The sequence below is a fragment of the Salmo salar genome, chromosome 27, assembly GCF_965601325.2.
Source record: "Salmo salar chromosome 27, fSalSal1, whole genome shotgun sequence".
In the NCBI taxonomy this organism is placed as follows: domain Eukaryota; kingdom Metazoa; phylum Chordata; class Actinopteri; order Salmoniformes; family Salmonidae; genus Salmo; species Salmo salar.
Window position 1 is genome coordinate 7,212,110 of NC_138317.1, and position 24,593 is coordinate 7,236,702.

The window sequence follows — 24,593 nt, forward strand, 5'->3', positions numbered from 1 at the left end:
TTGCTGCTTTGTCTGAAGATCACATTTGTAGTGCCCTTCAACAAGCTCAGAAAGGTGTATCTCGGCCAACTGGTAGGAGGGCCACCGCTATAGCACAGGACCAGGTAAGGCAATGTAGTGCTAATTCAATGTGTTCTGTACTCGTGGGTGCGACTACACACAACATTTCTTATTTCCCTTGTAAAAATATAGAAACGCTGCAAAAGTATGGATTGACTAAAGAGATAGCCACACTGAAGCCTTGCACGAACAATGACAACATCAAAGATGACAGCATTGTGATACAAAGCCAATCCTCCAGAGAGACTTGAGCTTAAATCCAGGGCCTTAGACCACTCTGCCACGCTACCCAGCCCCTTCCTCAAAGTCACACTTTGTCATCTGTTACCTAGGTTTGCTAAGCTCCCATTAATTTCAACCTCTTCTTTTTTCCTTTTTCATTTCATTTTCTTCGTTTATGTCATGTTGCTTTTTCTTCCTGTGCCAACACATCATTTGTTCTTGCTTCTATGTCTGAAGAGCACATTTGTAGAGCACTTTAACAAGCTCAGAAAGGTGGATCTCGGCCAGCTGGTGGGTGTGGCCACCGCTATAGCACAGGACGAGGTAGTTAAGGCAATTTAGTGCTAAAGATGCCAGCGGTGTTATTTCCCTTGTTTGAATATGGAAATGCTACCAAAGTTTTAATTGACCACACTGAAGACGTGCACAAAAAAACCAAGAATGATGGCAGCAGTGGGATTCGAACCCACGACTCCAGAGAGAGTGGAGCCTAAATCCAGCGCCTTAGACCACTCGGCCACACTACCCTTCACTGCCAATGACCCCACACTTTGCCATCTGTTACCTAAGCCTGCTAAGCTCCCATTAATATCGCTCTCTTCTTTTTCATTTTTCCTTTTGTGTCCTTCATTTATATCACGTTGCTTTTTCTTCCTGTCTCAACACATTATTTGTTTTGCTGCTATGTCTGAAGAGCACATTTATAGAGCCCTTTAACCTCTCTTGGGTAGGGGGCAGTATTTTCACGTCCGGATGAAAAGCGTGCCCAAAATAAACTGCCTGTTACTCAGGCCCAGAAGCTAGGATATGCATATAATTGGTAGATTTGGATAGGAAACACTCTAAAGTTTCTACAACTGATAACATGATGTCTGTGAGTATAACACAACTGATATGGCAGGCGAAACCCCGAGGACAAACCATCCAAAAAAAAAAAATTCAGCCTTCCACTGTTTCCAATGGCTTTCATGTTTATTATGAGGCGAAGTCCTCCCAGATTGCAGTTCCTAGGGCTTCCACTAGATGTCAACAGAAAGAGTTTCAGGCTGGTTTTTGGAAAAATGAGCTAGAAGTTGTAGTTTTTCTAAGTGGCTCCCATTTTGGCTGAAGTGTTTCCATGCGCGTGGGTGAAAGCGAGTTCTTTGTTATTTCTCTCCGGTAATGAACATACCTTTCTCCGTCTTAAATTTGATCATTTCTTTGTGTATAAGGGTACCTGAGGTTTGATTATAAACGTTGTTGGACTTGTTTGGATAAGTTTATTGGTAGCGTTTGGGATTCATTTTGTATGCATTTTGAAGGAGGGAAACCGGTGGATTATTGAATGAAGCGCGCCAGCTAAACTGAGTTTTTATGGATATAAAGAAGGACTTTATCGAACAAAAGGACCCTTTGTGATGTAACTGGGACCTTTTGGAGTGCCAACAGAAGAAGATCTTCAAAGGTAGGGCATCTATTATATCGCTATTTCTGACTTTCGTGACGCACCTGCCTGGTTGAAAAATGTTTTCCATGTTTTTGTATGCGGGGCGCTGTCCTCAATTAATCGCATGGTGTGCTTTCGCCGTAAAGCCTTTTTGAAATCTGACACAGCGGCTGGATTAACAAGAAGTTAAGCTTTATTTTGATGTATAATACTTGTATTTTCATGAATGTTAAATATTTATATTTCTGTAATTTGAAATTCGCGCTCTGCAATTTCACCTGATGTTGGCCAGGTGGGGCGCTACAGTCCCACATGCCCATAAGAAGTTTTAACAAGCTCAGATAGGCAGATCTCAGCCAACTGGTTTGCGGGGCCACCGCTACAGCAGAGGACGAGTTAGTTAAGGCAATGTGCTGCTAATTCATTGTGTTCTGCACTCGTGGGTTTGACGTCACACAACATTTTCCTCCTTTTTCCTTTTGTATTCTTCATTTATATCACTTTGCTTTTTCTTCCTGTGTCAACACACCATTTGTTTTTGCTGCTTTGTCTGAAGATCACATTTGTAGTGCCCTTCAACAAGCTCAGAAAGGTGTATCTCGGCCAACTGGTAGGAGGGCCACCGCTATAGCACAGGACCAGGTAAGGCAATGTAGTGCTAATTCAATGTGTTCTGTACTCGTGGGTGCGACTACACACAACATTTCTTATTTCCCTTGTAAAAATATAGAAACGCTGCAAAAGTATGGATTGACTAAAGAGATAGCCACACTGAAGCCTTGCACGAACAATGACAACATCAAAGATGACAGCATTGTGATACAAAGCCAATCCTCCAGAGAGACTTGAGCTTAAATCCAGGGCCTTAGACCACTCTGCCACGCTACCCAGCCCCTTCCTCAAAGTCACACTTTGTCATCTGTTACCTAGGTTTGCTAAGCTCCCATTAATTTCAACCTCTTCTTTTTTCCTTTTTCATTTCATTTTCTTCGTTTATGTCATGTTGCTTTTTCTTCCTGTGCCAACACATCATTTGTTCTTGCTTCTATGTCTGAAGAGCACATTTGTAGAGCACTTTAACAAGCTCAGAAAGGTGGATCTCGGCCAGCTGGTGGGTGTGGCCACCGCTATAGCACAGGACGAGGTAGTTAAGGCAATTTAGTGCTAAAGATGCCAGCGGTGTTATTTCCCTTGTTTGAATATGGAAATGCTACCAAAGTTTTAATTGACCACACTGAAGACGTGCACAAAAAAAACAAGAATGATGGCAGCAGTGGGATTCGAACCCACAACTCCAGAGAGAGTGGAGCCTAAATCCAGCGCCTTAGACCACTCGGCCACGCTACCTTTCACTGCCAATGACCCCACACTTTGCCATCTGTTACCTAAGCCTGCTAAGCTCCCATTAATATCGCTCTCTTCTTTTTCATTTTTCCTTTTGTGTCCTTCATTTATATCACGTTGCTTTTTCTTCCTGTCTCAACACATTATTTGTTTTGCTGCTATGTCTGAAGAGCACATTTATAGAGCCCTTTAACCTCTCTTGGGTAGGGGGCAGTATTTTCACGTCCGGATGAAAAGCGTGCCCAAAATAAACTGCCTGTTACTCAGGCCCAGAAGCTAGGATATGCATATAATTGGTAGATTTGGATAGGAAACACTCTAAAGTTTCTACAACTGATAACATGATGTCTGTGAGTATAACACAACTGATATGGCAGGCGAAACCCCGAGGACAAACCATCCAAAAAAAATAAATTCAGCCTTCCACTGTTTCAAATGGCTTTCATGTTTATTATGAGGCGAAGTCCTCCCAGATTGCAGTTCCTAGGGCTTCCACTAGATGTCAACAGAAAGAGTTTCAGGCTGGTTTTTGGAAAAATGAGCTAGAAGTTGTAGTTTTTCTAAGTGGCTCCCATTTTGGCTGAAGTGTTTCCATGCGCGTGGGTGAAAGCGAGTTCTTTGTTATTTCTCTCCGGTAATGAACATACCTTTCTCCGTCTTAAATTTGATCATTTCTTTGTGTATAAGGGTACCTGAGGTTTGATTATAAACGTTGTTGGACTTGTTTGGATAAGTTTATTGGTAGCGTTTGGGATTCATTTTGTATGCATTTTGAAGGAGGGAAACCGGTGGATTATTGAATGAAGCGCGCCAGCTAAACTGAGTTTTTATGGATATAAAGAAGGACTTTATCGAACAAAAGGACCCTTTGTGATGTAACTGGGACCTTTTGGAGTGCCAACAGAAGAAGATCTTCAAAGGTAGGGCATCTATTATATCGCTATTTCTGACTTTCGTGACGCACCTGCCTGGTTGAAAAATGTTTTCCATGTTTTTGTATGCGGGGCGCTGTCCTCAATTAATCGCATGGTGTGCTTTCGCCGTAAAGCCTTTTTGAAATCTGACACAGCGGCTGGATTAACAAGAAGTTAAGCTTTATTTTGATGTATAATACTTGTATTTTCATGAATGTTAAATATTTATATTTCTGTAATTTGAAATTCGCGCTCTGCAATTTCACCTGATGTTGGCCAGGTGGGGCGCTACAGTCCCACATGCCCATAAGAAGTTTTAACAAGCTCAGATAGGCAGATCTCAGCCAACTGGTTTGCGGGGCCACCGCTACAGCAGAGGACGAGTTAGTTAAGGCAATGTGCTGCTAATTCATTGTGTTCTGCACTCGTGGGTTTGACGTCACACAACATTTTCCTCCTTTTTCCTTTTGTATTCTTCATTTATATCACTTTGCTTTTTCTTCCTGTGTCAACACACCATTTGTTTTTGCTGCTTTGTCTGAAGATCACATTTGTAGTGCCCTTCAACAAGCTCAGAAAGGTGTATCTCGGCCAACTGGTAGGAGGGCCACCGCTATAGCACAGGACCAGGTAAGGCAATGTAGTGCTAATTCAATGTGTTCTGTACTCGTGGGTGCGACTACACACAACATTTCTTATTTCCCTTGTAAAAATATAGAAACGCTGCAAAAGTATGGATTGACTAAAGAGAAAGCCACACTGAAGCCTTGCACGAACAATGACAACATCAAAGATGACAGCATTGTGATACAAAGCCAATCCTCCAGAGAGACTTGAGCTTAAATCCAGGGCCTTAGACCACTCTGCCACGCTACCCAGCCCCTTCCTCAAAGTCACACTTTGTCATCTGTTACCTAGGTTTGCTAAGCTCCCATTAATTTCAACCTCTTCTTTTTTCCTTTTTCATTTCATTTTCTTCGTTTATGTCATGTTGCTTTTTCTTCCTGTGCCAACACATCATTTGTTCTTGCTTCTATGTCTGAAGAGCACATTTGTAGAGCACTTTAACAAGCTCAGAAAGGTGGATCTCGGCCAGCTGGTGGGTGTGGCCACCGCTATAGCACAGGACGAGGTAGTTAAGGCAATTTAGTGCTAAAGATGCCAGCGGTGTTATTTCCCTTGTTTGAATATGGAAATGCTACCAAAGTTTTAATTGACCACACTGAAGACGTGCACAAAAAAACCAAGAATGACGGCAGCAGTGGGATTCGAACCCACGACTCCAGAGAGAGTGGAGCCTAAATCCAGCGCCTTAGACCACTCGGCCACGCTACCCTTCACTGCCAATGACCCCACACTTTGCCATCTGTTACCTAAGCCTGCTAAGCTCCCATTAATATCGCTCTCTTCTTTTTCATTTTTCCTTTTGTGTCCTTCATTTATATCACGTTGCTTTTTCTTCCTGTCTCAACACATTATTTGTTTTGCTGCTATGTCTGAAGAGCACATTTATAGAGCCCTTTAACCTCTCTTGGGTAGGGGGCAGTATTTTCACGTCCGGATGAAAAGCGTGCCCAAAATAAACTGCCTGTTACTCAGGCCCAGAAGCTAGGATATGCATATAATTGGTAGATTTGGATAGGAAACACTCTAAAGTTTCTACAACTGATAACATGATGTCTGTGAGTATAACACAACTGATATGGCAGGCGAAACCCCGAGGACAAACCATCCAAAAAAAATAAATTCAGCCTTCCACTGTTTCCAATGGCTTTCATGTTTATTATGAGGCGAAGTCCTCCCAGATTGCAGTTCCTAGGGCTTCCACTAGATGTCAACAGAAAGAGTTTCAGGCTGGTTTTTGGAAAAATGAGCTAGAAGTTGTAGTTTTTCTAAGTGGCTCCCATTTTGGCTGAAGTGTTTCCATGCGCGTGGGTGAAAGCGCGTTCTTTGTTATTTCTCTCCGGTAATGAACATACCTTTCTCCGTCTTAAATTTGATCATTTCTTTGTGTATAAGGGTACCTGAGGTTTGATTATAAACGTTGTTGGACTTGTTTGGATAAGTTTATTGGTAGCGTTTTGGATTCATTTTGTATGCATTTTGAAGGAGGGAAACCGGTGGATTATTGAATGAAGCGCGCCAGCTAAACTGAGTTTTTATGGATATAAAGAAGGACTTTATCGAACAAAAGGACCCTTTGTGATGTAACTGGGACCTTTTGGAGTGCCAACAGAAGAAGATCTTCAAAGGTAGGGCATTTATTATATCGCTATTTCTGACTTTCGTGACGCACCTGCCTGGTTGAAAAATGTTTTCCATGTTTTTGTATGCGGGGCGCTGTCCTCAATTAATCGCATGGTGTGCTTTCGCCGTAAAGCCTTTTTGAAATCTGACACAGCGGCTGGATTAACAAGAAGTTAAGCTTTATTTTGATGAATAATACTTGTATTTTCATGAATGTTAAATATTAATATTGCTGTAATTTGAAATTCGCGCTCTGCAATTTCACCGGATGTTGGCCAGGTGGGACGCTACAGTCCCACATGCCCATAAGAAGTTTTAACAAGCTCAGATAGGCAGATCTCAGCCAACTGGTTTGCGGGGCCACCGCTACAGCAGAGGACGAGTTAGTTAAGGCAATGTGCTGCTAATTCATTGTGTTCTGCACTCGTGGGTTTGACGTCACACAACATTTTCCTCCTTTTTCCTTTTGTATTCTTCATTTATATCACTTTGCTTTTTCTTCCTGTGTCAACACACCATTTGTTTTTGCTGCTTTGTCTGAAGATCACATTTGTAGTGCCCTTCAACAAGCTCAGAAAGGTGTATCTCGGCCAACTGGTAGGAGGGCCACCGCTATAGCACAGGACCAGGTAAGGCAATGTAGTGCTAATTCAATGTGTTCTGTACTCGTGGGTGCGACTACACACAACATTTCTTATTTCCCTTGTAAAAATATAGAAACGCTGCAAAAGTATGGATTGACTAAAGAGATAGCCACACTGAAGCCTTGCACGAACAATGACATCATCAAAGATGACAGCATTGTGATACAAAGCCAATCGTCCAGAGAGACTTGAGCCTAAATCCAGGGCCTTAGACCACTCTGCCACGCTACCCAGCCCCTTCCTCAAAGTCACACTTTGTCATCTGTTACCTAGGTTTGCTAAGCTCCCATTAATTTCAACCTCTTCTTTTTTCCTTTTTCATTTCATTTTCTTCGTTTATGTCATGTTGCTTTTTCTTCCTGTGCCAACACATCATTTGTTCTTGCTTCTATGTCTGAAGAGCACATTTGTAGAGCACTTTAACAAGCTCAGAAAGGTGGATCTCGGCCAGCTGGTGGGTGTGGCCACCGCTATAGCACAGGACGAGGTAGTTAAGGCAATTTAGTGCTAAAGATGCCAGCGGTGTTATTTCCCTTGTTTGAATATGGAAATGCTACCAAAGTTTTAATTGACCACACTGAAGACGTGCACAAAAAAACCAAGAATGATGGCAGCAGTGGGATTCGAACCCACGCCTCCAGAGAGACTGGAGCCTAAATCCAGCGCCTTAGACCACTCGGCCACGCTACCCTTCACTGGCAGTGACCCCACACTTTGCCATCTGTTACCTAAGCCTGCTAAGCTCCCATTAATATCGCTCTCTTCTTTTTCATTTTTCCTTTTGTGTCCTTCATTTATATCACGTTGCTTTTTCTTCCTGTCTCAACACATTATTTGTTTTGCTGCTATGTCTGAAGAGCACATTTATAGAGCCCTTTAACCTCTCTTGGGTAGGGGGCAGTATTTTCACGTCCGGATGAAAAGCGTGCCCAAAATAAACTGCCTGTTACTCAGGCCCAGAAGCTAGGATATGCATATAATTGGTAGATTTGGATAGGAAACACTCTAAAGTTTCTACAACTGATAACATGATGTCTGTGAGTATAACACAACTGATATGGCAGGCGAAACCCCGAGGACAAACCATCCAAAAAAAAAAAAATTCAGCCTTCCACTGTTTCCAATGGCTTTCATGTTTATTATGAGGCGAAGTCCTCCCAGATTGCAGTTCCTAGGGCTTCCACTAGATGTCAACAGAAAGAGTTTCAGGCTGGTTTTTGGAAAAATGAGCTAGAAGTTGTAGTTTTTCTAAGTGGCTCCCATTTTGGCTGAAGTGTTTCCATGCGCGTGGGTGAAAGCGCGTTCTTTCTTATTTCTCTCCGGTAATGAACATACCTTTCTCCGTCTTAACCTGTTAGGGCTAGGGGGCAGTATTGACACGGCTGGATAAAAAACATACCCGATTTAATCTGGTTACCACTCCTACCCAGTAACTAGAATATGCATATACTTATTACATATGGATAGAAAACACCCTAAATTTTCTAAAACTGTTTGAATGGTGTCTGTGAGTATAACAGAACTCAAATGGCAGGTCAAAACCTGAGAGATTCCTTTACAGGAAGTGGCCTGTCTGACCATTTCTTGAACTTCTTTTCCATCTCTATCATTTACTAAGGATCTCTGCTCTAACGTGACACTTCCCACGTCGTCCATAGGCGCTCAGAGCCCGGGAAAAAACAGAATGTCGTCATTCCAGCCCCAGGCTGAAACACATTATCGCCTTTCTCAAGTGGCCGATCAAGGGACACTGGGCTTATGCGCGTGACCCCGACCGCCCCCGCCTTTGGGATTTTTTCCTCTGTTTGCCGAAAAGGAGATTCCCTGTCGGAATATTATCGCTTTTCTACGAGAAAAATGTCGTAAAAATAGATTTTAAACAGCGGTTGACATGCTTCGAAGTACGGTAATGGAATATTTCGAATTTTATTGTCACGAATTGCGCCATGCGCGCGACACTTCTTTACTATTTCGGATAGTGTCTGGAACGCACGAACAAAACGCCGCTATTCGGATATAACGATGGATTATTTTGGACCAAACCAACATTTGTTATTGAAGTAGCAGTCCTGGGTGTGCATTCTGACGAAGACAACAAAAGGTAATCAAACTTTTATAATAGTAAATATGATTATGGTGAGTGCTAAACTTGCCGGGTGTCTAAATAGCGAGCCCGTGATGCCTGGGCTATGTACTTAGAATATTGCAAAATGTGCTTTCACCAAAAAGCTATTTTAAAATCGGACATATCGAGTGCATAGAGGAGGTCTGTATCTATAATTCTTTAAATAATTGTTATGCTTTTTGTGAACGTTTATCGTGAGTAATTTACTAAAATGTTAGCGAATTCCCCGGAAGTTTGCGGGGGGTATGCTAGTTCTGAACGTCACATGCTAATGTAAAAAGCTGGTTTTTGATATAAATATGAACTTGATTGAACAAAACATGCATGTATTGTATAACATAATGTCCTAGGGTTGTCATCTGATGAAGATCATCAAAGGTGAGTGCTGCATTTAGCTGTCTTCTGGGTTTTGGTGACATTATATGCTGGCTTGAAAAATGGGTGTCTGATTATTTCTGGCTTGGTACTCTGCTGACATAATCTAATGTTTTGCTTTCGTTGTAAAGCCTTTTTGAAATCGGACAGTGTGGTTAGATTAACGAGAGTCTTGTCTTTAAATGGCTGTAAAATAGTCATATGTTTGAGAAATTGAAGTAATAGGATTTTTAAGGTTTTGAAAATCGCGCCACAGGCTGGCAGTGGCTGTTACGTAGGTGGGACGAATTCGTCCCACCTAGCCCATAGAGGTTAACAAGCTCAGAAAGGTGGATCTCGGCCAGCTGGTGGGTGTGGCCACCGCTATAGCACAGGACGAGGTAGTTAAGGCAATTTAGTGCTAAAGATGCCAGCGTTGTTATTTCCCTTGTTTGAATATGGAAATGCTACCAAAGTTTTAATTGACCACACTGAAGACGTGCACAAAAAACAAGAAGGATGGCAGCAGTGGGATTCGAACCCACGACTCCAGACAGACTGGAGCCTAAATCCAGCGCCTTAGACCACTCGGCCACGCTACCCTTCACTGCCAATGACCCCACACTTTGCCATCTGTTACCTAAGCCTGCTAAGCTCCCATTAATATCGCTCTCTTCTTTTTCATTTTTCCTTTTGTGTCCTTCATTTATATCACGTTGCTTTTTCTTCCTGTCTCAACACATTATTTGTTTTGCTGCTATGTCTGAAGAGCACATTTATAGAGCCCTTTAACCTCTCTTGGGTAGGGGGCAGTATTTTCACGTCCGGATGAAAAGCGTGCCCAAAATAAACTGCCTGTTACTCAGGCCCAGAAGCTAGGATATGCATATAATTGGTAGATTTGGATAGGAAACACTCTAAAGTTTCTACAACTGATAACATGATGTCTGTGAGTATAACACAACTGATATGGCAGGCGAAACCCCGAGGACAAACCATCCAAAAAAAATAAATTCAGCCTTCCACTGTTTCCAATGGCTTTCATGTTTATTATGAGGCGAAGTCCTCCCAGATTGCAGTTCCTAGGGCTTCCACTAGATGTCAACAGAAAGAGTTTCAGGCTGGTTTTTGGAAAAATGAGCTAGAAGTTGTAGTTTTTCTAAGTGGCTCCCATTTTGGCTGAAGTGTTTCCATGCGCGTGGGTGAAAGCGCGTTCTTTGTTATTTCTCTCCGGTAATGAACATACCTTTCTCCGTCTTAAATTTGATCATTTCTTTGTGTATAAGGGTACCTGAGGTTTGATTATAAACGTTGTTGGACTTGTTTGGATAAGTTTATTGGTAGCGTTTTGGATTCATTTTGTATGCATTTTGAAGGAGGGAAACCGGTGGATTATTGAATGAAGCGCGCCAGCTAAACTGAGTTTTTATGGATATAAAGAAGGACTTTATCGAACAAAAGGACCCTTTGTGATGTAACTGGGACCTTTTGGAGTGCCAACAGAAGAAGATCTTCAAAGGTAGGGCATTTATTATATCGCTATTTCTGACTTTCGTGACGCACCTGCCTGGTTGAAAAATGTTTTCCATGTTTTTGTATGCGGGGCGCTGTCCTCAATTAATCGCATGGTGTGCTTTCGCCGTAAAGCCTTTTTGAAATCTGACACAGCGGCTGGATTAACAAGAAGTTAAGCTTTATTTTGATGAATAATACTTGTATTTTCATGAATGTTAAATATTAATATTGCTGTAATTTGAAATTCGCGCTCTGCAATTTCACCGGATGTTGGTCAGGTGGGACGCTACAGTCCCACATGCCCATAAGAAGTTTTAACAAGCTCAGATAGGCAGATCTCAGCCAACTGGTTTGCGGGGCCACCGCTACAGCAGAGGACGAGTTAGTTAAGGCAATGTGCTGCTAATTCATTGTGTTCTGCACTCGTGGGTTTGACGTCACACAACATTTTCCTCCTTTTTCCTTTTGTATTCTTCATTTATATCACTTTGCTTTTTCTTCCTGTGTCAACACACCATTTGTTTTTGCTGCTTTGTCTGAAGATCACATTTGTAGTGCCCTTCAACAAGCTCAGAAAGGTGTATCTCGGCCAACTGGTAGGAGGGCCACCGCTATAGCACAGGACCAGGTAAGGCAATGTAGTGCTAATTCAATGTGTTCTGTACTCGTGGGTGCGACTACACACAACATTTCTTATTTCCCTTGTAAAAATATAGAAACGCTGCAAAAGTATGGATTGACTAAAGAGATAGCCACACTGAAGCCTTGCACGAACAATGACATCATCAAAGATGACAGCATTGTGATACAAAGCCAATCGTCCAGAGAGACTTGAGCCTAAATCCAGGGCCTTAGACCACTCTGCCACGCTACCCAGCCCCTTCCTCAAAGTCACACTTTGTCATCTGTTACCTAGGTTTGCTAAGCTCCCATTAATTTCAACCTCTTCTTTTTTCCTTTTTCATTTCATTTTCTTCGTTTATGTCATGTTGCTTTTTCTTCCTGTGCCAACACATCATTTGTTCTTGCTTCTATGTCTGAAGAGCACATTTGTAGAGCACTTTAACAAGCTCAGAAAGGTGGATCTCGGCCAGCTGGTGGGTGTGGCCACCGCTATAGCACAGGACGAGGTAGTTAAGGCAATTTAGTGCTAAAGATGCCAGCGGTGTTATTTCCCTTGTTTGAATATGGAAATGCTACCAAAGTTTTAATTGACCACACTGAAGACGTGCACAAAAAAAACAAGAATGATGGCAGCAGTGGGATTCGAACCCACGCCTCCAGAGAGACTGGAGCCTAAATCCAGCGCCTTAGACCACTCGGCCACGCTACCCTTCACTGGCAGTGACCCCACACTTTGCCATCTGTTACCTAAGCCTGCTAAGCTCCCATTAATATCGCTCTCTTCTTTTTCCTTTTTCCTTTTGTGTCCTTCATTTATATCACGTTGCTTTTTCTTCCTGTCTCAACACATTATTTGTTTTGCTGCTATGTCTGAAGAGCACATTTATAGAGCCCTTTAACCTCTCTTGGGTAGGGGGCAGTATTTTCACGTCCGGATGAAAAGCGTGCCCAAAATAAACTGCCTGTTACTCAGGCCCAGAAGCTAGGATATGCATATAATTGGTAGATTTGGATAGGAAACACTCTAAAGTTTCTACAACTGATAACATGATGTCTGTGAGTATAACACAACTGATATGGCAGGCGAAACCCCGAGGACAAACCATCCAAAAAAAAAAAAATTCAGCCTTCCACTGTTTCCAATGGCTTTCATGTTTATTATGAGGCGAAGTCCTCCCAGATTGCAGTTCCTAGGGCTTCCACTAGATGTCAACAGAAAGAGTTTCAGGCTGGTTTTTGGAAAAATGAGCTAGAAGTTGTAGTTTTTCTAAGTGGCTCCCATTTTGGCTGAAGTGTTTCCATGCGCGTGGGTGAAAGCGCGTTCTTTCTTATTTCTCTCCGGTAATGAACATACCTTTCTCCGTCTTAACCTGTTAGGGCTAGGGGGCAGTATTGACACGGCTGGATAAAAAACATACCCGATTTAATCTGGTTACCACTCCTACCCAGTAACTAGAATATGCATATACTTATTACATATGGATAGAAAACACCCTAAATTTTCTAAAACTGTTTGAATGGTGTCTGTGAGTATAACAGAACTCAAATGGCAGGTCAAAACCTGAGAGATTCCTTTACAGGAAGTGGCCTGTCTGACCATTTCTTGAACTTCTTTTCCATCTCTATCATTTACTAAGGATCTCTGCTCTAACGTGACACTTCCCACGTCGTCCATAGGCGCTCAGAGCCCGGGAAAAAACAGAATGTCGTCATTCCAGCCCCAGGCTGAAACACATTATCGCCTTTCTCAAGTGGCCGATCAAGGGACACTGGGCTTATGCGCGTGACCCCGACCGCCCCCGCCTTTGGGATTTTTTCCTCTGTTTGCCGAAAAGGAGATTCCCTGTCGGAATATTATCGCTTTTCTACGAGAAAAATGTCGTAAAAATAGATTTTAAACAGCGGTTGACATGCTTCGAAGTACGGTAATGGAATATTTCGAATTTTATTGTCACGAATTGCGCCATGCGCGCGACACTTCTTTACTATTTCGGATAGTGTCTGGAACGCACGAACAAAACGCCGCTATTCGGATATAACGATGGATTATTTTGGACCAAACCAACATTTGTTATTGAAGTAGCAGTCCTGGGTGTGCATTCTGACGAAGACAACAAAAGGTAATCAAACTTTTATAATAGTAAATATGATTATGGTGAGTGCTAAACTTGCCGGGTGTCTAAATAGCGAGCCCGTGATGCCTGGGCTATGTACTTAGAATATTGCAAAATGTGCTTTCACCAAAAAGCTATTTTAAAATCGGACATATCGAGTGCATAGAGGAGGTCTGTATCTATAATTCTTTAAATAATTGTTATGCTTTTTGTGAACGTTTATCGTGAGTAATTTACTAAAATGTTAGCGAATTCCCCGGAAGTTTGCGGGGGGTATGCTAGTTCTGAACGTCACATGCTAATGTAAAAAGCTGGTTTTTGATATAAATATGAACTTGATTGAACAAAACATGCATGTATTGTATAACATAATGTCCTAGGGTTGTCATCTGATGAAGATCATCAAAGGTGAGTGCTGCATTTAGCTGTCTTCTGGGTTTTGGTGACATTATATGCTGGCTTGAAAAATTGGTGTCTGATTATTTCTGGCTTGGTACTCTGCTGACATAATCTAATGTTTTGCTTTCGTTGTAAAGCCTTTTTGAAATCGGACAGTGTGGTTAGATTAACGAGAGTCTTGTCTTTAAATGGCTGTAAAATAGTCATATGTTTGAGAAATTGAAGTAATAGGATTTTTAAGGTTTTGAAAATCGCGCCACAGGCTGGCAGTGGCTGTTACGTAGGTGGGACGAATTCGTCCCACCTAGCCCATAGAGGTTAACAAGCTCAGAAAGGTGGATCTCGGCCAGCTGGTGGGTGTGGCCACCGCTATAGCACAGGACGAGGTAGTTAAGGCAATTTAGTGCTAAAGATGCCAGCGTTGTTATTTCCCTTGTTTGAATATGGAAATGCTACCAAAGTTTTAATTGACCACACTGAAGACGTGCACAAAAAACAAGAAGGATGGCAGCAGTGGGATTTGAACCCACGACTCCAGAGAGACTGGAGCCTAAATCCAGCGCCTTAGACCACTCGGCCACGCTACCCTTCACTGCCAATGACCCCACACTTTGCCATCTGTTACCTAAGCCTGCTAAGCTCCCATTAATATCGCTCTCTTCTTTTTCATTTTTCCTTTTGTGTCCTTCATTTATATCACGTTGCTTTTTCTTCCTGTCTCAACACATTATTTGTTTTGCTGCTATGTCTGAAGAGCACATTTATAGAGCCCTTTAACCTCTCTTGGGTAGGGGGCAGTATTTTCACGTCCGGATGAAAAGCGTGCCCAAAATAAACTGCCTGTTACTCAGGCCCAGAAGCTAGGATATGCATATAATTGGTAGATTTGGATAGGAAACACTCTAAAGTTTCTACAACTGATAACATGATGTCTGTGAGTATAACACAACTGATATGGCAGGCGAAACCCCGAGGACAAACCATCCAAAAAAAAAAAATTCAGCCTTCCACTGTTTCCAATGGCTTTCATGTTTATTATGAGGCGAAGTCCTCCCAGATTGCAGTTCCTAGGGCTTCCACTAGAAGTCAACAGAAAGAGTTTCAGGCTGGTTTTTGGAAAAATGAGCTAGAAGTTGTAGTTTTTCTAAGTGGCTCCCATTTTGGCTGAAGTGTTTCCATGCGCGTGGGTGAAAGCGCGTTCTTTGTTATTTCTCTCCGGTAATGAACATACCTTTCTCCGTCTTAAATTTGATCATTTCTTTGTGTATAAGGGTACCTGAGGTTTGATTATAAACGTTGTTGGACTTGTTTGGATAAGTTTATTGGTAGCGTTTGGGATTCATTTTGTATGCATTTTGAAGGAGGGAAACCGGTGGATTATTGAATGAAGCGCGCCAGCTAAACTGAGTTTTTATGGATATAAAGAAGGACTTTATCGAACAAAAGGACCCTTTGTGATGTAACTGGGACCTTTTGGAGCGCCAACAGAAGAAGATCTTCAAAGGTAGGGCATTTATTATATCGCTATTTCTGACTTTCGTGACGCACCTGCCTGGTTGAAAAATGTTTTCCATGTTTTTGTATGCGGGGCGCTGTCCTCAATTAATCGCATGGTGTGCTTTCGCCGTAAAGCCTTTTTGAAATCTGACACAGCGGCTGGATTAACAAGAAGTTAAGCTTTATTTTGATGAATAATACTTGTATTTTCATGAATGTTAAATATTAATATTGCTGTAATTTGAAATTCGCGCTCTGCAATTTCACCGGATGTTGGCCAGGTGGGACGCTACAGTCCCACATGCCCATAAGAAGTTTTAACAAGCTCAGATAGGCAGATCTCAGCCAACTGGTTTGCGGGGCCACCGCTACAGCAGAGGACGAGTTAGTTAAGGCAATGTGCTGCTAATTCATTGTGTTCTGCACTCGTGGGTTTGACGTCACACAACATTTTCCTCCTTTTTCCTTTTGTATTCTTCATTTATATCACTTTGCTTTTTCTTCCTGTGTCAACACACCATTTGTTTTTGCTGCTTTGTCTGAAGATCACATTTGTAGTGCCCTTCAACAAGCTCAGAAAGGTGTATCTCGGCCAACTGGTAGGAGGGCCACCGCTATAGCACAGGACCAGGTAAGGCAATGTAGTGCTAATTCAATGTGTTCTGTACTCGTGGGTGCGACTACACACAACATTTCTTATTTCCCTTGTAAAAATATAGAAACGCTGCAAAAGTATGGATTGACTAAAGAGATAGCCACACTGAAGCCTTGCACGAACAATGACATCATCAAAGATGACAGCATTGTGATACAAAGCCAATCCTCCAGAGAGACTTGAGCCTAAATCCAGGGCCTTAGACCACTCTGCCACGCTACCCAGCCCCTTCCTCAAAGTCACACTTTGTCATCTGTTACCTAGGTTTGCTAAGCTCCCATTAATTTCAACCTCTTCTTTTTTCCTTTTTCATTTCATTTTCTTCGTTTATGTCATGTTGCTTTTTCTTCCTGTGCCAACACATCATTTGTTCTTGCTTCTATGTCTGAAGAGCACATTTGTAGAGCACTTTAACAAGCTCAGAAAGGTGGATCTCGGCCAGCTGGTGGGTGTGGCCACCGCTATAGCACAGGACGAGGTAGTTAAGGCAATTTAGTGCCAAAGATGCCAGCGGTGTTATTTCCCTTGTTTGAATATGGAAATGCTACCAAAGTTTTAATTGACCACACTGAAGACGTGCACAAAAAAACAAGAAGGATGGCAGCAGTGGGATTCGAACCCACGCCTCCAGAGAGACTGGAGCCTAAATCCAGCGCCTTAGACCACTCGGCCACGCTACCCTTCACCGTCAAATGACTCCACACTTTGCCATCTGTTACCTTAGCCTGCTAAGCTCCCATTAATATCGGTCTCTTCTTTTTCATTTTTCCTTTTGTCCTTCATTTATATCACGTTGCTTTTTCTTCCTGTCTCAACACATTATTTGTTTTGCTGCTATGTCTGAAGAGCACATTTATAGAGCCCTTTAACCTCTCTTGGGTAGGGGGCAGTATTTTCACATCCGGATGAAAAGCGTGCCCAAAATAAACTGCCTGTTACTCAGGCCCAGAAGCTAGGATATGCATATAATTGGTAGATTTGGATAGGAAACACTCTAAAGTTTCTACAACTGATAACATGATGTCTGTGAGTATAACACAACTGATATGGCAGGCGAAACCCCGAGGACAAACCATCCAAAAAAAAAAATATTCAGCCTTCCACTGTTTCCAATGGCTTTCATGTTTATTATGAGGCGAAGTCCTCCCAGATTGCAGTTCCTAGGGCTTCCACTAGATGTCAACAGAAAGAGTTTCAGGCTGGTTTTTGGAAAAATGAGCTAGAAGTTGTAGTTTTTCTAAGTGGCTCCCATTTTGGCTGAAGTGTTTCCATGCGCGTGGGTGAAAGCGCGTTCTTTGTTATTTCTCTCCGGTAATGAACATACCTTTCTCCGTCTTAAATTTGATCATTTCTTTGTGTATAAGGGTACCTGAGGTTTGATTATAAACGTTGTTGGACTTGTTTGGATAAGTTTATTGGTAGCGTTTGGGATTCATTTTGTATGCATTTTGAAGGAGGGAAACCGGTGGATTATTGAATGAAGCGCGCCAGCTAAACTGAGTTTTTATGGATATAAAGAAGGACTTTATCAAACAAAAGGACCCTTTGTGATGTAACTGGGACCTTTTGGAGTGCCAACAGAAGAAGATCTTCAAAGGTAGGGCATTTATTATATCGCTATTTCTGACTTTCGTGACGCACCTGCCTGGTTGAAAAATGTTTTCCATGTTTTTGTATGCGGGGCGCTGTCCTCAATTAATCGCATGGTGTGCTTTCGCCGTAAAGCCTTTTTGAAATCTGACACAGCGGCTGGATTAACAAGAAGTTAAGCTTTATTTTGATGTATAATACTTGTATTTTCATGAATGTTAAATATGTATATTTCTGTAATTTGAAATTCGCGCTCTGCAATTTCACCGGATGTTGGCCAGGTGGGACGCTACAGTCCCACATGCCCATAAGAAGTTTTAACAAGCTCAGATAGGCAGATCTCAGCCAACTGGTTTGCGGGGCCACCGCTACAGCAGAGGACGAGTTAGTTAAGGCAATGTGCTGCTAATTCATTGTGTTCTGCACTCGTGGGTTTGACGTCACACAACATTTTTCTCCTTTTTCCTTTTGTATTCTTCATTTATATCACTTTGCTTTTTCTTCCTGTGTCAACACACCATTTGTTTTTGCTGCTTTGTCTGAAGATCACATTTGTAGTGCCCTTTAACATGCTCAGAAAGGTGTATCTCGGCCAACTGGTAGGAGGGCCACCGCTATAGCACAGGACCAGGTAAGGCAATGTAGTGCTAATTCAATGTGTTCTGTACTCGTGGGTGCGACTACACACAACATTTCTTATTTCCCTTGTAAAAATATAGAAACGCTGCAAAAGTATGGATTGACTAAAGAGATAGCCACACTGAAGCCTTGCATGAACAATGACAACATCAAAGATGACAGCATTGTGATACAAAGCCAATCCTCCAGAGAGACTTGAGCCTAAATCCAGGGCCTTAGACCACTCTGCCACGCTACCCAGCCCCTTCCTCAAAGTCACACTTTGTCATCTGTTACCTAGGTTTGCTAAGCTCCCATTAATTTCAACCTCTTCTTTTTTCCTTTTTCATTTCATTTTCTTCGTTTATGTCATGTTGCTTTTTCTTCCTGTGCCAACACATCATTTGTTCTTGCTTCTATGTCTGAAGAGCACATTTGTAGAGCACTTTAACAAGCTCAGAAAGGTGGATCTCGGCCAGCTGGTGGGTGTGGCCACCGCTATAGCACAGGACGAGGTAGTTAAGGCAATTTAGTGCCAAAGATGCCAGCGTTGTTATTTCCCTTGTTTGAATATGGAAATGCTACCAAAGTTTTAATTGACCACACTGAAGACGTGCACAAAAAACAAGAAGGATGGCAGCAGTGGGATTCGAACCCACGCCTCCAGAGAGACTGGAGCCTAAATCCAGCGCCTTAGACCACTCGGCCACGCTACCCTTCACCGTCAAATACTCCACACTTTGCCATCTGTTACCTTAGCCTGCTAAGCTCCCATTAATATCGGTCTCTTCTTTTTCATTTTTCCTTTTGTCCTTCATTTATATCACGTTGCTTTTTCTTCCTGTCTCAACACATTATTTGTTTTGCTGCTATGTCTGAAGAGCACATTTATAGAGCCCTTTAACCTCTCTTGGGTAGGGGGCAGTATTTTCACATCCGGATGAAAAGCGTGCCCAAAATAAACTGCCTGTTACTCAGGCCCAGAAGCTAGGATATGCATATAATTGGTAGATTTGGATAGGAAACACTCTAAAGTTTCTACAACTGATAACATGATGTCTGTGAGTATAACACAACTGATATGGCAGGCGAAACCCCGAGGACAAACCATCCAAAAAAAAAAATATTCAGCCTTCCACTGTTTCCAATGGCTTTCATGTTTATTATGAGGCGAAGTCCTCCCAGATTGCAGTTCCTAGGGCTTCCACTAGATGTCAACAGAAAGAGTTTCAGGCTGGTTTTTGGAAAAATGAGCTAGAAGTTGTAGTTTTTCTAAGTGGCTCCCATTTTGGCTGAAGTGTTTCCATGCGCGTGGGTGAAAGCGCGTTCTTTGTTATTTCTCTCCGGTAATGAACATACCTTTCTCCGTCTTAAATTTGATCATTTCTTTGTGTATAAGGGTACCTGAGGTTTGATTATAAACGTTGTTGGACTTGTTTGGATAAGTTTATTGGTAGCGTTTGGGATTCATTTTGTATGCATTTTGAAGGAGGGAAACCGGTGGATTATTGAATGAAGCGCGCCAGCTAAACTGAGTTTTTATGGATATAAAGAAGGACTTTATCAAACAAAAGGACCCTTTGTGATGTAACTGGGACCTTTTGGAGTGCCAACAGAAGAAGATCTTCAAAGGTAGGGCATTTATTATATCGCTATTTCTGACTTTCGTGACGCACCTGCCTGGTTGAAAAATGTTTTCCATGTTTTTGTATGCGGGGCGCTGTCCTCAATTAATCGCATGGTGTGCTTTCGCCGTAAAGCCTTTTTGAAATCTGACACAGCGGCTGGATTAACAAGAAGTTAAGCTTTATTTTGATGTATAATACTTGTATTTTCATGAATGTTAAATATGTATATTTCTGTAATTTGAAATTCGCGCTCTGCAATTTCACCGGATGTTGGCCAGGTGGGACGCTACAGTCCCACATGCCCATAAGAAGTTTTAACAAGCTCAGATAGGCAGATCTCAGCCAACTGGTTTGCGGGGCCACCGCTACAGCAGAGGACGAGTTAGTTAAGGCAATGTGCTGCTAATTCATTGTGTTCTGCACTCGTGGGTTTGACGTCACACAACATTTTTCTCCTTTTTCCTTTTGTATTCTTCATTTATATCACTTTGCTTTTTCTTCCTGTGTCAACACACCATTTGTTTTTGCTGCTTTGTCTGAAGATCACATTTGTAGTGCCCTTTAACATGCTCAGAAAGGTGTATCTCGGCCAACTGGTAGGAGGGCCACCGCTATAGCACAGGACCAGGTAAGGCAATGTAGTGCTAATTCAATGTGTTCTGTACTCGTGGGTGCGACTACACACAACATTTCTTATTTCCCTTGTAAAAATATAGAAACGCTGCAAAAGTATGGATTGACTAAAGAGATAGCCACACTGAAGCCTTGCATGAACAATGACAACATCAAAGATGACAGCATTGTGATACAAAGCCAATCCTCCAGAGAGACTTGAGCCTAAATCCAGGGCCTTAGACCACTCTGCCACGCTACCCAGCCCCTTCCTCAAAGTCACACTTTGTCATCTGTTACCTAGGTTTGCTAAGCTCCCATTAATTTCAACCTCTTCTTTTTTCCTTTTTCATTTCATTTTCTTCGTTTATGTCATGTTGCTTTTTCTTCCTGTGCCAACACATCATTTGTTCTTGCTTCTATGTCTGAAGAGCACATTTGTAGAGCACTTTAACAAGCTCAGAAAGGTGGATCTCGGCCAGCTGGTGGGTGTGGCCACCGCTATAGCACAGGACGAGGTAGTTAAGGCAATTTAGTGCCAAAGATGCCAGCGTTGTTATTTCCCTTGTTTGAATATGGAAATGCTACCAAAGTTTTAATTGACCACACTGAAGACGTGCACAAAAAACAAGAAGGATGGCAGCAGTGGGATTCGAACCCACGCCTCCAGAGAGAGTGGAGCCTAAATCCAGCGCCTTAGACCACTCGGCCACGCTACCCTTCACCGTCAAATACTCCACACTTTGCCATCTGTTACCTTAGCCTGCTAAGCTCCCATTAATATCGGTCTCTTCTTTTTCATTTTTCCTTTTGTCCTTCATTTATATCACGTTGCTTTTTCTTCCTGTCTCAACACATTATTTGTTTTGCTGCTATGTCTGAAGAGCACATTTATAGAGCCCTTTAACCTCTCTTGGGTAGGGGGCAGTATTTTCACGTCCGGATGAAAAGCGTGCCCAAAATAAACTGCCTGTTACTCAGGCCCAGAAGCTAGGATATGCATATAATTGGTAGATTTGGATAGGAAACACTCTAAAGTTTCTACAACTGATAACATGATGTCTGTGAGTATAACACAACTGATCATTTCTTTGCATATAAGGCTACCTGAGGTTTGATTATAAACGTTGTTGGACTTGTTTGGATAAGTTTATTGGTAACGTTTGGGATTCATTTTGTATGCATTTTGAAGGAGGGAAACCGGTGGATTATTGAATGAAGCGCGCCAGCTAAACTGAGTTTTTATGGATATAAAGAAGGACTTTATCGAACAAAAGGACCCTTTGTGATGTAACTGGGACCTTTTGGAGTGCCAACAGAAGAAGATCTTCAAAGGTAAGGCATTTATTATATCGCTATTTCTGACTTTCGTGTCGCACCTGCCTGGTTGAAAAATGTTTTTCATGGTTTTGTATGCGGGGCGCTGTCCTCAATTAATCGCATGGTGTGCTTTCGCCGTAAAGCCTTTTTGAAATCTGACACAGCGGCTGGATTAACAAGAAGTTAAGCTTTATTTTGATGTATAATACTTGTATTTTCATGAATGTTAAATATTTATATTTCTGTAATTTGAAATTCGCGCTCTGCAATTTCACCGGATGTTGGCCCGGTGGGACGCTTGCCCATAAGAAGTTTTAACAAGCTCAGATAGGCAGATCTCAGCCAACTGGTATGCGGGACCACCGCTACAGCAGAGGACGAGTTAGTTAAGGCAATGTACTGCTAATTCATTGTGTTCTGCACTCGTGGGTTTGACGTCACACAACATTTTCCTCCTTTTTCCTTTTGTATTCTTCATTTATATCACGTTGCTTTTTCTTCCTGTGTCAACACACCATTTGTTTTTGCTTCTTTGTCTGAAGATCACATTTGTAGTGCCCTTTAACAAGCTCAGAAAGGTGTATCTCGGCCAACTGGTAGGAGGGCCACCGCTATAGCACAGGACCAGGTAATTAAGGCAATGTAGTGCTAATTCAATGTGTTCTGTGTTCGTGGGTGCGACTACACACAACATTTCTTATTTCCCTTGTAAGAATATCGAAACGCTGCAAAAGTATGGATTGACTAAAGAGATAGCCACACTGAAGCCTTGCACGAACAATGACAACATCAAAGATGGCAGCATTGTGATACAAAGCCAATCCTCCAGAGAGACTTGAGCCTAAATCCAGGGCCTTAGACCACTCTGCCACGCTACCCAGCCCCTTCCTCAAAGTCACACTTTCTCATATGTTACCTAGGTTTGCTAAGCTCCCATTAATTTCAACCTCTTCTTTTTTCCTTTTTCATTTCATTTTCTTCGTTTATGTCATGTTGCTTTTTCTTCCTGTGCCAACACATCATTTGTTCTTGCTTCTATGTCTGAAGAGCACATTTGTAGAGCACTTTAACAAGCTCAGAAAGGTGGATCTCGGCCAGCTGGTGGGTGTGGCCACCGCTATAGCACAGGACGAGGTAGTTAAGACAATTTAGTGCTAAAGATGCCAGCGGTGTTATTTCCCTTGTTTGAATATGGAAATGCTACCAAAGTTTTAATTGACCACACTGAAGACGTGCACAAAAAACAAGAAGGATGGCAGCAGTGGGATTCGAACCCACGCCTCCAGAGAGACTGGAGCCTAAATCCAGCGCCTTAGACCACTCGGCCACGCTACCCTTCACCGTCAATGACTCCACACTTTGCCATCTGTTCCCTAAGCCTGCTAAGCTCCCATTAATATCGGTCTCTTCTTTTTCATTTTTCCTTTTGTGTCCTTCATTTATATCACGTTGCTTTTTCTTCCTGTCTCAACACATTATTTGTTTTGCTGCTATGTCTGAAGAGCACATTTATAGAGCCCTTTAACCTCTCTTGGGTAGGGGGCAGTATTTTCACGTCCGGATGAAAAGCGTGCCCAAAATAAACTGCCTGTTACTCAGGCCCAGAAGCTAGGATATGCATATAATTGGTAGATTTGGATAGGAAACACTCTAAAGTTTCTACAACTGATAACATGATGTCTGTGAGTATAACACAACTGATATGGCAGGCGAAACCCCGAGGACAAACCATCCAAAAAAAAAAAAATTCAGCCTTCCACTGTTTCCAATGGCTTTCATGTTTATTATGAGGCGAAGTCCTCCCAGATCGCATTTCCTAGGGCTTCCACTAGATGTCAACAGAAAGAGTTTCATGCTGGTTTTTGGAAGAATGAGCTAGAAGTTGTAGTTTTTCTAAGTGGCTCCCATTTTGGCTGAAGTGTTTCCATGCGCGTGGGTGAAAGCGCGTTCTTTGTTATTTCTCTCCGGTAATGAACATACCTTTCTCCGTCTTAAATTTGATCATTTCTTTGTGTATAAGGGTACCTGAGGTTTGATTATAAACGTTGTTGGACTTGTTTGGATAAGTTTATTGGTAGCGTTTGGGATTCATTTTGTATGCATTTTGAAGGAGGGAAACCGGTGGATTATTGAATGAAGCGCGCCAGCTAAACTGAGTTTTTATGGATATAAAGAAGGACTTTATCGAACAAAAGGACCCTTTATGATGTAACTGGGACCTTTTGGAGTGCCAACAGAAGAAGATCTTCAAAGGTAGGGCATTTATTATATCGCTATTTCTGACTTTCGTGACGCACCTGCCTGGTTGAAAAATGTTTTCCATGTTTTTGTATGCGGGGCGCTGTCCTCAATTAATCGCATGGTGTGCTTTCGCCGTAAAGCCTTTTTGAAATCTGACACAGCGGCTGGATTAACAAGAAGTTAAGCTTTATTTTGATGTATAATACTTGTATTTTCATGAATGTTAAATATTTATATTTCTGTAATTTGAAATTCGCGCTCTGCAATTTCACCGGATGTTGGCCAGGTGGGACGCTACAGTCCCACATGCCCATAAGAAGTTTTAACAAGCTCAGATAGGCAGATCTCAGCCAACTGGTTTGCGGGGCCACCGCTACAGCAGAGGACGAGTTAGTTAAGGCAATGTGCTGCTAATTCATTGTGTTCTGCACTCGTGGGTTTGAC

The 24,593-nt window shown here is 42.2% G+C and overlaps 11 non-coding genes across 11 annotated transcripts; all 11 read right to left on the bottom strand.

Moving 5' to 3' along the window:
- Nucleotides 1–727: 727 nt before the first annotated feature.
- On the bottom strand, nt 728–809 carry trnal-uag (transfer RNA leucine (anticodon UAG)). The gene is given in 2 exon segments: nt 728–762; nt 772–809. It is a non-coding gene; the product is annotated as a tRNA-Leu (tRNA).
- A 2,164-nt stretch (nt 810–2,973) lies between these two features.
- trnal-uag (transfer RNA leucine (anticodon UAG)) lies at nt 2,974–3,055 on the bottom strand. Its single transcript is given in 2 exon segments — nt 2,974–3,008; nt 3,018–3,055. It is a non-coding gene; the product is annotated as a tRNA-Leu (tRNA).
- A 2,164-nt stretch (nt 3,056–5,219) lies between these two features.
- trnal-uag (transfer RNA leucine (anticodon UAG)) lies at nt 5,220–5,301 on the bottom strand. Its single transcript is given in 2 exon segments — nt 5,220–5,254; nt 5,264–5,301. It is a non-coding gene; the product is annotated as a tRNA-Leu (tRNA).
- A 2,164-nt stretch (nt 5,302–7,465) lies between these two features.
- trnal-uag (transfer RNA leucine (anticodon UAG)) lies at nt 7,466–7,547 on the bottom strand. Its single transcript has one exon. It is a non-coding gene; the product is annotated as a tRNA-Leu (tRNA).
- A 2,309-nt stretch (nt 7,548–9,856) lies between these two features.
- trnal-uag (transfer RNA leucine (anticodon UAG)) lies at nt 9,857–9,938 on the bottom strand. The gene has a single exon. It is a non-coding gene; the product is annotated as a tRNA-Leu (tRNA).
- Nucleotides 9,939–12,102: 2,164 nt separating this feature from the next.
- Nucleotides 12,103–12,184, bottom strand: trnal-uag (transfer RNA leucine (anticodon UAG)). Its single transcript has one exon. It is a non-coding gene; the product is annotated as a tRNA-Leu (tRNA).
- Nucleotides 12,185–14,493: 2,309 nt separating this feature from the next.
- Nucleotides 14,494–14,575, bottom strand: trnal-uag (transfer RNA leucine (anticodon UAG)). Its single transcript has one exon. It is a non-coding gene; the product is annotated as a tRNA-Leu (tRNA).
- A 2,163-nt stretch (nt 14,576–16,738) lies between these two features.
- Nucleotides 16,739–16,820, bottom strand: trnal-uag (transfer RNA leucine (anticodon UAG)). Its single transcript has one exon. It is a non-coding gene; the product is annotated as a tRNA-Leu (tRNA).
- A 2,162-nt stretch (nt 16,821–18,982) lies between these two features.
- On the bottom strand, nt 18,983–19,064 carry trnal-uag (transfer RNA leucine (anticodon UAG)). The gene has a single exon. It is a non-coding gene; the product is annotated as a tRNA-Leu (tRNA).
- Nucleotides 19,065–21,225: 2,161 nt separating this feature from the next.
- On the bottom strand, nt 21,226–21,307 carry trnal-uag (transfer RNA leucine (anticodon UAG)). Its single transcript has one exon. It is a non-coding gene; the product is annotated as a tRNA-Leu (tRNA).
- A 1,854-nt stretch (nt 21,308–23,161) lies between these two features.
- Nucleotides 23,162–23,243, bottom strand: trnal-uag (transfer RNA leucine (anticodon UAG)). Its single transcript has one exon. It is a non-coding gene; the product is annotated as a tRNA-Leu (tRNA).
- Between the last annotated feature and the right edge of the window lie 1,350 nt (nt 23,244–24,593).